Source organism: Urocitellus parryii, chromosome 1, assembly GCF_045843805.1.
Source record: "Urocitellus parryii isolate mUroPar1 chromosome 1, mUroPar1.hap1, whole genome shotgun sequence".
NCBI classification, from domain to species: domain Eukaryota; kingdom Metazoa; phylum Chordata; class Mammalia; order Rodentia; family Sciuridae; genus Urocitellus; species Urocitellus parryii.
Genome location: NC_135531.1, coordinates 40,883,261 through 40,895,936, shown reverse-complemented (window position 1 = coordinate 40,895,936; position 12,676 = coordinate 40,883,261). Strand labels below are relative to the sequence as shown.

General features: G+C 35.0%; 1 protein-coding gene across 1 annotated transcript in view; it reads right to left on the bottom strand.

The window, feature by feature from the left end:
• Itga1 (integrin subunit alpha 1) overlaps positions 1 to 12,676 on the bottom strand; it is a 152,959-nt gene that overhangs the window by 126,693 nt on the left and 13,590 nt on the right. The window lies entirely within an intron of this gene.

Genomic DNA, 12,676 nt, shown 5'->3' with positions numbered 1-12,676 from the left:
TATGTTGGGGGGGGGGCAACAAGAAAACTTAATGTGAAGGGCTAAGGGTTTAGTTCAGCAGTAGAATGCTTACCTAGCATGCATGAGGCCCTGATTTAATCCCAGCACACACACACACACAAAAAGCCATAGGTAGGGACAATTCCTTTGGATTAATAGAAATAAACACTAACTTTGTGGTTTTAATTCATAACTATGAGGGGCTGATGTGTTTAACTGACTGGAAGATGTCATCAATTTTCTTTTTTCTCACAAGAAAATCTCCTTCATTTGAAAACAAGGATATTTGCTTTGTTTCTGCTGGCACATTGGTTTCCTTGCAGAATTGAAAGGAAATTCTGTTCTTGATAATTGGGAGGATCCCTGAGAGAAAAATTTTGATATAACATATAAAATAGGTAAAATGGTTTAAGCTTTACTCTGGGCCAAGCATTAGAAAAGTTTCCATAACATCAAATAATTTTAAAAATCCTAGTAGGCTATAGGTGAGAAAACTGAAGTTTCAACACAACAGTATTAGGGATATTGAACCCAGATGCTCCAATTCCAGAGATTTAGCCACTGCCTAATACTGTCTTCTTCTTATAGGTTACTTCTGCATTTAAGAAATTTTTGTGTTTATTTCTATTTAGTGATATATTTTAGTGAAATGTAAAATATAAATTTTAAAGCTTAAAATGCTTCCTTAGTTTTTCAAGATTAGGAACCCATTTAGAATTACTAATTGCTAGTTTATTTTGTAAGAGAACCTTACATTTCCAAATTGCATAATAAATACAACCACTATTACCATAAAGACACCTTATAATTAGGTATTGCCTTGGCATAATATATTTTTTAATATTTTAATTTTTAGTTGAAAATGGACACAATATCTTTATTTTTTATTTTTTTTTTAATGTGGTGCTGAGGATCAAACCCAGGGCCTCGTACATGCTAGGCTAGTGTTCTACCGCTGAGCCACAACCCCAGCCCTTAGAATTATATTTTAAGATTCAGAAATTATCTGGGCAAGATGTGGCTAAATAGAAACTCATTTTTCTTCAAAGCTAGATGAATTCTTCTCCATTCTTCCAACTAAGGCTCCAAAATTACAGCCAAGACCAGTTCTGAGTAGGGACATATTCACCAATGTTCTTCCTAATAAGCACCCAAGCAAAGGTCTTTCTAGCCCAGGCTAATCATAGCCAGCCTAGTCAAAAACAGATTAACATGAGGGTGTCAGAGTGCTATATCCTGATAGATTTTAATTTCAGGTAAGCTTTTAGAAAAATTATATCTCATTCACTGTCCCCTATCCACTCACCCCTTAATCTGGTAACCCTAGGAAACTGGGATAAAAGCATTTCTTATAGTCTATATATTTTTTCACATAAGATCACATCTACATTTAAATTTCACTTTAGGAGAGTAAACTCATGGCAGATTCTGTTCTTTTAAATTTTAATGTCCTGCACAATTTAGTATTTGGTGCTCAACAGGAAATCTGGATATATTTGCTAGCTGATACTTGTCTTCTTCATGCTTAAATTTTGGCAGCTAGATTGGAAAACAATGTTTAAGCTAAGGACAAGTATGCATTGGGATGAGGAGGTACAACATCATCTTTCTCTTTCCTGCCTTCCATTTCCTTCCCACACTAATGTCAGCTAGGGAAAAGCAGGACTAAGAAATCTTAAGTGACCTGAACTGACCTCAAGAAGATCTGAGACTGAAAGAAAAGTATTTCCTAAGTTTACTGCATGTTTCCATGATGCTTCAGGACTAATATCAAATTCCTTGCTGAGATTTTTCCCAGGCTGAACATTTAGAGATCAATTGATTTTGAAAATTTAAATAAGCCATTATTTGAAATCTATCAATAGGACTAGTTATTAAACTTGTGTGGGTGAATCTGTTACCCATTCCAATATTAGAAAAAAAAGTGAAAGGAAAAGTGATTTTATATTAATTATTCAACCAATTTATATGATGTTATTTTTTTTTTTAAATAGATTATGATCCCTGCAGTCTGTTTCCCTAACAAATTGGCATCTCTACTGTGATGGAAAACACAGAGTTAAAAACTCAGTGTGAATTACAGACTGAAGCAAAAGAAAGTAAAAAACAATATCATGGACTACATAAAATACTGATATAACACCAGGATCTGGAGTCATACTGATTTCTGTTCCTGGCTCAGCACCAACTTCACTTTTCAAGAAGGTGGCCAAGCTGGTATCTGAACATGCCAGTCTGTCTTCAGGGTACTCACACCAGTACAATGCTGGGCCTTGGCAAGGTACCGAGTGAATGTTAGTTCTCTAACTCTGATTATTTTAAAGTGGTTAGTTGGTATTTTCTTTTGATTTTCCTTATCAGCATCCACACATTCTTCCTGATTTGGGGAAGGGGGTAGAATCTCAAGCTATGTGGAAATAAGAATGGGAGGAGATGTAGGATGGGACCAGAGAATAGCCCCTCATTTTGCCTGTTGGCCCACAGAAAGTAGACATGTAACCTCTTCATGGCCCAGCTGATGTTCCCAACCATTGCATATTATTCTCAGAAGCTCAGGGTTAGTTTTAAAGCCAGGATATTGGTGATGATTGATTGGGGATGGTCATTACATCAGCTGCACTGTCCTACACAGATGATCTCTACAGCAGGGTTTTCACTATGCTTTCCTCTTGGTTCCTATTGGAGTCTCCTCATTTTCTTCCTGAAGGTACTTTCTTTTACATAAACAGAGTTGGTTTGTTGTTTGCAAGTAACTTAAGAGAATTGTGTTTGCTTAGATTTGCATATGGTTGAAGCACCCAGGGAAAGAAGTTGAACAGTAATTATAGTCAAATAATAATGAATAAGTACCTAAGAGTTAAGATGTTTAAATGAACAGAAAGAATAACTATTGTCTAACCTAAGGATATTACTTTTACTTGACCCAAAGTTTAATGATGGGTCACTGCTGACAGAACTAGCCTCTGCACTGTGGGCTGCAGGAGCTTCTGGGGTTCACTTCTGTGGTTCCTGTATGTTGTCAGGACCTCCTGTGGAAGGTGAGTGGTTAGTATTCTGTGTGTACTTAGTGGTACCTGCAAAATAGTCACTGTTTCTGGCATGAACTTCACAACTGAAATATACTTTTCTGTGCTCCCCTACATTTGCTGTTATCAGTGACAAAAATGGGTTTTTCATGTTGAAATCTCTGTGCCATAAGGTGAGACATGCTATGCATACAGAGGTAAAGACATGAAAACATTATAAAGACTGCAAATAATCTTTACAGCTCATCCCTTGCTATGGGTAACTGTGGACAGAGGCCTCCTCTTGTTCTGGTTTGAACACTATCAATTATAGAGTTTGGTAGGGATTTCTGATGAAGAAGCATAATTTTTTTTTGTATGACAGTTCCACAGCTGCTCTGGTGTTCAGGTGGTAGGTATGGTCAAAGATGTAATAGGAACGAAGAAAACTAAGTTAAAGTGAACACCTACAAATTTCCAGGTTTTTTGCTTAAACCATGTAATTTATTCCTTGTAACTCTGTCAGGAGCGTCTTCTCATTTATTTTAATTTTATATACTAAAGCTCATGAAGCTAAATTTTAAGATCATAAAGGCAGCATGATTTGCCTAAGTTCACGGAGCCAACCTGTGGGAGAGCTAAGATATTCTAGTCCAGAGCCTATGTTCTTACTCCACTAGACAAATGAAAAACATTCAAAAGCTGGTCCAGGTTCAACTAACATCTTCTTATGTGATGCCAGCCATGCAATCTCTTCCTATTCTCAACAATAATAGCTTTCACTCTCTGTCCCATATATGATTTCTTTTTTTCATTCTTGTTCTGTCTTTTTTGCATTCCCAAAAGATTATAAGTTTCATATTTTTAAAAGAGTAGGGACTTGGTTTTCTATTCTTTTTTTTTTTTGTATTCTTACCTCACTGTATCTTGCAATACATTTGACATAAAAGCATCAATAAATAATCACAAATTGATCAATATTATTCTTATTGTGCATTTATGATAACAATGCAAATGCACTAATTCCACAATGAGACATTAAAGCTAAGGAACTATATTTTTCTCATCAATTTTTTAAAGTTGCCTTTACAAGTAGTGTCTATGTCCATTCTTTTTTCTTAAACAGTAAGTTGACTTGTATTGTAGCCACAGAACACACTAAAGCCACTGACTGACCTTTTCAGTGAAATGTACCCCATGGTTTAATTTGGTCACAGATAAGTAACACTTGGGGAGTTAGATCATTGTAATGTTTTGAGCAACTAATTAAAAAAATACATAGGTGCCAGGGATCCCTTTCCAAATCTGACTTGAGTTTAGGAATCAGTCATCAATATGTGAATATTTACTATCAATATTTAAAAGTCCTTATGTAATTGATGCTGTCTGGTTTGAGAAAGCACTAGCTAAATGGAAAAGAACATTCCAGGAAAAATGAAGACCTGTGTTTTCTTATTGCCTGTTTCTTTGGAAAAAGCAAGCAAAGTTCATCGAGGATGAAAATAACCAAGAAAGAAGTAGCAGGACTCTGCAACCTGGTATGCCACTGGAATGTAGCAAACTATTAAAAATAGTTGCAAACCTCAGGATTTTTGTGTACCTATTAAAAAACAATGGTTTAAACGATTGTTTTCTCATTAACGCTAAAGTTTAAAGCCCCCAACAACTTTGAAGATATGGGAGTGCTTGGCAAAGCATCCCAAATAAATGACCCTCAACTCTGGAATTTGCTCCCACTATTAGGCTGCTCTCTTTAGCAGTCAGCCAAACCCAAAGTTTGGCAGCTTTTACATAATGGTGCAAAATAGATCTTTTTTAAAATCTGAGAGTCACTAAGGATTTATTTTATATGACTTGCAATTATTGCTACTCACCTAGTAAAATCAATGATCTGCACGAGAGATGATAAAACAGGAGCAATAGTTCTATACTCATTCTATAGAAAGCAAGCCTCAAAAATATGAAATCATTTTCTTAGGTCATACAACTTAATAGTAGGACCTGGGCTTATCTCAGGATTCATGGGCCAATTGTCATACAACATCCTCTGAGAGTAACATGCATGATTTCTTCTTTGTATCAAACTTGGTTATTCACAAACTTGCAAATATTAATATGACATCCTTTGGTAACTGTAGCAAATAACATTTAAACTATTTTTTAAACTTTTGAATGCAACATCCTTTCCATGTTCCCAGACATAAAGTCTGTTTGCACTACTTCCTTGATCCTTACAATTAAAGTTTCAAATTTACTTAGTAGGACACATGTGAACCTGTGTATAACATGCAAATCTGAGAGTTTTAGATTCATTATGAAACTATTAGGAAAATTCCTTCACTTTCTTCATATTTCCTGCCTAATGTATTTCCCATTACATTTTATCATGACTTAGAGAAACTGCAGTAGTAAGCGCAAACACGACCCCCAGGAAAAAAGGAAAAACTAATTAGTAAGCTCTATTAAGTTGTCAGGAAGCAGTTGGGCCCAGAAGGAGAACTATGGTAGTCAACAGTTCATTTTCTGAAAAATATATGATTACATTTAATGAGGCAGATAGTTTATTTTTGTCTCAGTTCTTTCTACTTTTGTACATTCCACACATTATTCTATTTCCTTCCACTTCAGGCTGAGAATACCAGTGAGACACAGGGGTCAGAGAACTATTCCCAGAGTTCATCCCTCCTCATATTTTGTGTTCTTTACTCCCTTCTGCAGCAAATTTCTTTTCCTTCTACTGCTCCCAGTTCCCATTGGCCATTAATTAAAATGCATAAATTAAGACAGACATTATTGTTGGTGCAGGGTGTTTTCCTGAATTTTATAATCAAGGATAAAACGATGAGCAAGGAGACAGGGAAGACCCAGTGGGTCTTTCTACTGTCACAGCTTTGTGGCCTTTGCTATGCCTATGCTGGCTTTCTGTGCCCTCTTTATCTTGACTGCAGGACCCTCAGTGGGCTTCCCTTTCCCTGACGTGGCTGCCACCATCCATTCTGTCCCAGGGATCTTTTTATCTAAGATACACTGTTGAGAGGACAGGTGTTCTAAGCTCCCCAGTCACAATTCTCTTACTTACCTGAAAACAAGTTAAGCTTACTTTTTAAGTTTAAATATGTTGCTGTTAGTCATGAAAGAACATGAATATCAAGAACATGGATACTATAAACATTTCAGAATCTTTCAAATTCCTTTCACTTATGGTCCCAGGTTTGTATTTCTGATTTCATCTACTTTTGTCATTTATCTCTGAGGGTGGGAGGTAAAGTCATATCCTTTCTCCATGATGTCTCCTCTTCTCAGCTTTGTGGATTCCATTATAAATATTTAACATGTAGAGAAATTAGGACTACCAGGACAACATGAGAACAAAAGTGTTTCCAGAGAGTAATGTAAAGTGAGCATGGGCTTCTGGAGTTCACCAGGTTCAGTCTGGAAGCATCTCCTCACTGAGGTCATGCTGAGTGAGGAGCCCCTCTGAGGTCACACTTTCCCATGCTAATAGTATTGCTATGATGTTTACTGTCTATTTCCATCCTGGGGTGTGTTTCCTTGAGAGGAAGGGACTGTGATCTCTTTTTACTTTGGATTGCTGGGGGCAGCAGAATGCTTACAGTTGGTAAATGGTCTTCAGAAGACAGGTGAACTCTTCTCTAGTGGGATATAAATAATACTTCAGGGAATGGACAAGAGGGTTTCAAAGCTGAGCTTGGAGGTCAGTGATGCTGCTTATAGAGAAACTGTTCCTTATCCCAACTAACTTCCAGAATGCATTAGTGACAAGAAAATTGGAATGGTATGGGTCAAATAGGAATGTAGACTCCTGTTTGTGTGACTTTGATCCAATTACCAATGCTCTCTGGGCCTCAGTTTACATCTATATCATGAAGAGAGAAGGTCAGATGATATATAATGTTCTTTCAGATTTTTAACATTTTATGATTCTAAGTGATTCTGAGCCATGAATTGCAATGTATTTTAATCTTCTTTTCCCTGACCTCACTGGGGGGAAAAAAGACATCTACCATTGTCAACCACACACTTGTGGAGGAAAAATAACTATAAATTATGGCCACAGGATCAAATGAGCTGAAACACAAGATTAAAATATGTTTTATATCCAAGAACAATTTTTCACAATGGTGTCAAACAAAAAGTTCTAGTCAGTGTTTATTCTAGGACTTGATGAAAAATTCCAGACATAAACTTCTGGAACCCAGTCTTGAACTCAGAAGGACCTCCCACCTCTGAATAAATTTTACACATAAAATCTATTAGGACTTTTTTTCCTTAACAGGAATTCGTCCTTCAACAATTGTTTGAGCTTTCTTATTGAGCATATTACAGTACGGGAAAAACTGTGTATCCTGGGACTGTCACTGTAGACATAACAGAGAGCTAAAGATTTCTTTAAGTACCATTATCTTTTTAATAATTTTAGACAGAGGGCTATGATATAGTAAGAGGTAGAGAAGTGCTTGTCTAACAAGTGTGAGGCCCTGGGTTCAATCTCCATAACCACAAGTAACAGTAATTTGGAGTCAAAATCATTTTGAAAGACATTACATTTCCTTAATTTCTTTAACAGAATATGCTGACTCTAATTCATTTTTTCCTCATTATGAATACCAGTTACTATATCACAGTCATGTCTACAGGTCCCAGAAAAACTTTCTAAGCCCTAAGCTTTGTTCTTTTAATGATGATTCAGGATTCACCTGAACTGCAGATGTCATTTCTGACAGCTATAACTTTCCTTTTAGCTTGGCTATATGTGATAATCTCTCCCAAATATCAAATTTGCTGACTATAGGAAGGAAAAAGTTTCCAAATTTATCTTTGTATACCCCAGGATATCACAGTTGAAGCCACTTAAGGTGCTTAGTTAATAAATGTTTGTTGTATGACTTAATATTGTAGGTTTAAAAATTGTTAAAAATTAAGCTTGCTAAAACTAGATTCAAAATAACAATAAGTAGATGTTGGATAAAAGCAGGCCTTATGCATGTGAGGTAAGCACTCTACAAACTGAGCCATATCCCCAGCCTGAGGTGCTTGCTTTAATATACATTTTACCAATACTTTCTAATACTCAGTATGTTCTAGACAGAGTGTCAAGATAGAGTTCCTGATTTTGCACAAAAGACAACTAAATGACAATGAGATAAGTAAAACACACAAAATAATTAATTAAACCTTGGCTAATTATACAAAATTTCTTGTTATCAAATAATTTATCAATAATTTTCTAGGCACACATTTGACCTATTCCAAACTGAAAACTGAGAAAAGGAATGGCATTCTTAGATTTTTTAAGGGAGTAGATTGTTAGGGAACTTCATTACACTCACTAGCAATGACTTTGAACAAATTATTCTATCTATTTTAATTTTAGTTTTCTCATCTGAAAATAGTAATAATAATAATATCTTCCTCATGAGGTTCTTGGAAGATTCAACATGCATTTTAAAGTCCTCCCACAGGAACTTGTACTTAAACACATATTTACTTTTATTATAATAGTTTATTCCATGCTCAGAGTTGGGGCAATGGTATTAATATTGGGCATAACCAGGCACTGTTATTGCCAAGACATTTTTCTCTTCTATTTGCTGCCTGGAAGATATTGTCCCATGTCTCAGTTTCAGATATTTTGGAATTAAATACATCCCCCAAATCAAAATAGACTATAAGGTCTCTAAATCTCTGACTTTCTCTCAAATTTTTAAATGTATAGTCTTTTAAACAATCTTCCTGACTCCAGTATCACTTCCTCCAGTCAATTCTTGATGTTGAAAAACAGTGATACTTTTGAAATGAAGTTTATCATAACATTCTCTTGCTTAAACATAACAGTTGTTTCTCAGCATGGTCAAACTCAAACTCCTTATTGTATGACAACTGTTCTCCCAGTCTTCTCACATGACTTCCCCAAGTTTCCTCTCACCATTGTAGGTAAGCTTATTGGTTCTCTATAAAATTCCTCCTAAAAATGACCACCCTCTCAACATTGCTCTTTTATACACTTTTTACAAATTACTTGTGACTGATTTGATTAATGTTTCTCTTTTTCAAGTGCAGCCTAGTGAATGGTTCAAAGCAGAAGCTAAAAAAAGTGAATAGAATTAAACGTATCACTCTTAATGACTGATGTAAATAAATATGGACATCCTATAAGACAAAAAATATCCTCTCCTCAAACCCTTAGAAACTCTCCTTCAACTTGAGATCTAATATATTCTGATACTAAGAATAAACAGTCATATCTGTGAGGAAATCCATATGATTTAAAGCCACCGTTACCCTTCTCCAACTAAGGGCTTCTATTATGGAGGATCTGTGCACATACCATTTTATCTGTATACTTGTTTTTTGCAATAGAAACTTTTAATTCCAAAATATATGAATTGCAGTAATTATGAGTCACTTCTATTAAGGATAATTTAAAGTTGAGAAATGGTACGAGGACAAAAAAAAGGAAACTAAATTTAGTGACTGAAAGTAAGACAAAAAAGCAAAATCAGCTTTATAAAGCTATTCAACCACATATGACAGGAAAAAGATCCAAGTTGCTTATAAAGGGATAATGAAAGTAAAACCCAGTCATAAAATTAGCAAGGTACTTAACATATAAATGGGGAACCAGGAATAGCAAAATATAATTTGATGTTATATTCAAAATAAAGCAAAAAAGATCTGCATTTTCTAATTTATTGAGTCTGGGTGAGGGTAGCAAATCTTTATGCACACTAAAACCAGATAGAAATTTACAGTACAACTTTAGAAAAGGTTGTTATTGAACACTTTATTGAATATTCCTCAATATTAATGAACAGAAGTTGGGATTATACTGACTGATGGTTCATTTTGATTTTTTGTAAAGTCAAATTACTAGAATTTTTAATGCCATTTGCTTTTATCATTATGTTGATATTTCCCCCATCACTCATTAAGAATTATACTCTTGGTAATAATATAAAGTGTGACCTTCTGAAAATAGGAATTAGCCAGACATGGTGGCTCATGATGGTAATCCTAGCAACTCAGGAGGCTGAGGCAGGAGGATCACAAAATTGAGACTAGCCTGTGCAACTCAGAAAGATTCTTTTTCCAAAAAAAAAGGTCTGTGATTGTAGCTTAGTGGTAGAGCACCCTTGGGTTGAATCTCTGATTAACACTCCCAACACACACACAAATTTAAGTTTTAAATCAATACTTCATATACATAACAATATGCTTATATTTAGGGGTTGGATCCTTGAGTATGGATAGCTATCTGTTTTGAAAGACCTTAAAACTGAAATTTGTTTTTTTTCTATGGCTGGTGACCTCAGCCAGAGATTTCCTACCGCTGGATACTAAAGTATTGTCTCTATATTTATTATGTATATTTATTATGTACAGCAATCACCTGGAGATGTTGGTACAAGTATATTCTAAGTTGGACGTCTAGACTAGAATTCTGGATTCTAGTTTAATTCTCATAGATGCTGTTTGTCCATGGACTTCATTTTTAAATACTAAGTTTTGAATCAGTGGCGTGTGTGTGTGTGCGTGCATGTGTGCGTGTGTGTGTGTGTTTTAGTTATAGATGGACATGATGCCTTTATTTCTTTCTTTCATGTGGTGCTGAGGATTGAACTCAGTGCTTGACATATGCTAGACAAGTTCTCTACTACTGAGCCACAATCCCAGCCTTTCAGTGGTTCACACTTTTGATGCCTAGAGGAATCATCTGAGTAACTGTAAAGCAAACTAAAATATAAACCTCAGCATTCTAGGGGGTGAAAAGTTACTTAATTAGACTGGGGTGAAGTCTGGGCATGGAGGTGGTTTAATTTGTTGTTTGTTTTGTTTTTTGGTACCAAGGACGATTAACCACGGAGCCACTTCCCCAATCCTTTTATTTTCATTTTCTTGGTATCCAGGATTAAACCCAGGATTGCTTAACCACTGAACAACATCCCCAGCCTTTTTTAAAAAAATATTTTAGTTAAAGACAGGGTCTCGCTAAATTACTTAGGATTTCACTAAGTTACTGAGGCTGGCTTTGAACTTGCAAACCTTCTTTCTACCTCAGCTTCCAGAGCCTCTGGGATTACAGGTGTACACCACCATGCGCAGCTGGGCAAGGACAATTTTAAGAGCTCTCAAATTGTAGCTAACATTTGAGAACATATGGCCTAAAATGTATTGCCTAGATTTATTAGATTTCATCTCAGTACTGCATAGATTTTCATAGTAAGCTGCTTCCAAATTTTTGAATTTACTGATTATGATTCATTATCAATCAGATTCTCATTTTAATGATCTTAGTGGTTTCCTTTCTATATTCCTTATTTAATAAAACACCTTTATACATTAAAACTAAATATTTATAGAATTATAATGAAATATTGGCAATGAATTCTTTTTAGATTAGGAGGTAGATATATATAAATACAAACATCTGATTTTAAAATATATGGAAATGTCAGTTCCCAACAAATATTACATGAAAAGGTTCACACCAGTAAGGAAGTTTTATCAAAAATAATCCCCAAACCTGTTATGCGATGAGAAAGGACCACAGACACAGAAAAGACAAGCAAAAGTTTACTTAGTATCACTTCTTGAGGTAGGAATCATTGATTCAAGAGTTACAAATCACTGTAAGACCTTTCCTAATTATTTTTCTAAGTTGAGGTTTATAAAGATCAAGATGTAATTCTATTCCTAAAGCTCCCTCTATAACTCTTAGAAATGCATATCAATAATACTTAATAAATGCTAGGTGCAGTGGCACACCTGTATTCCCATCTACTTGGGAAGCTCAGGTAGGAAAATCACAAGTTAAAAGTCCACTCTGGACAAAATTAGTGAGACTTTGTCTCAAAATAAAAATTAGGATGTAGCTTAGTAGTAGAGTATACCTGGGTTTGATTCCTAGCACTGAAAACAAAATAGCAACAACAACAGCAGCAAACCACTTAATAAAAAGGATATCTTAACTTCTGAAGTACTTGCAGAAATCCCCTAATTACAGTACGGAATACTGGAGTATAACCACTACGCACTAATGATATGACTTAATCAAACTTTCTGAATATGCTTTTTAAGACCTAAAATAGTCCAGTAAGATTATGAAAACAGACTAATTCCACAAATTAAAGACAGAATTAAGTGTAACTTTGATAAGCTAAAAATAGTAAATAAACAAATAAAAAGTAGTGTGGCAGTGTTTCAATGTGAACACCTGAAATCTAAATTGGAGACTACTTTCAGGTTTGTCACTAGTTAGCAACCAAGGCACTTATCTTAGTCTTATTTAAAAAAATTGAGTCTCCAAAGAGATTAACTATTAACTCCATGATCTGAAAATGACTGATTAAGTATTCCTCTAAAGCAAGTATGATGTAGTCTAACAATGAAAAAGCACAAGAGTTTTTTCTAACATGATTAATTTAACAAATCTCTGAAGAAAAATAGCATGTTAAACTTGTCTTCAAAGTTTACTAATTGGTTATCAATTAAAAGAGGAAATGCATGTAAGTCTAAAAAAATGGAGTATGTGCGGGAGGTGGGTAAAAAAGGAATCATTAAATGCAATGCAAAAATACCAGGCAAAATTAAAATGAATAATAAAAACTCAGGATAATGAGAGAATATAGCTTTTTTTATAAGGAAAACTA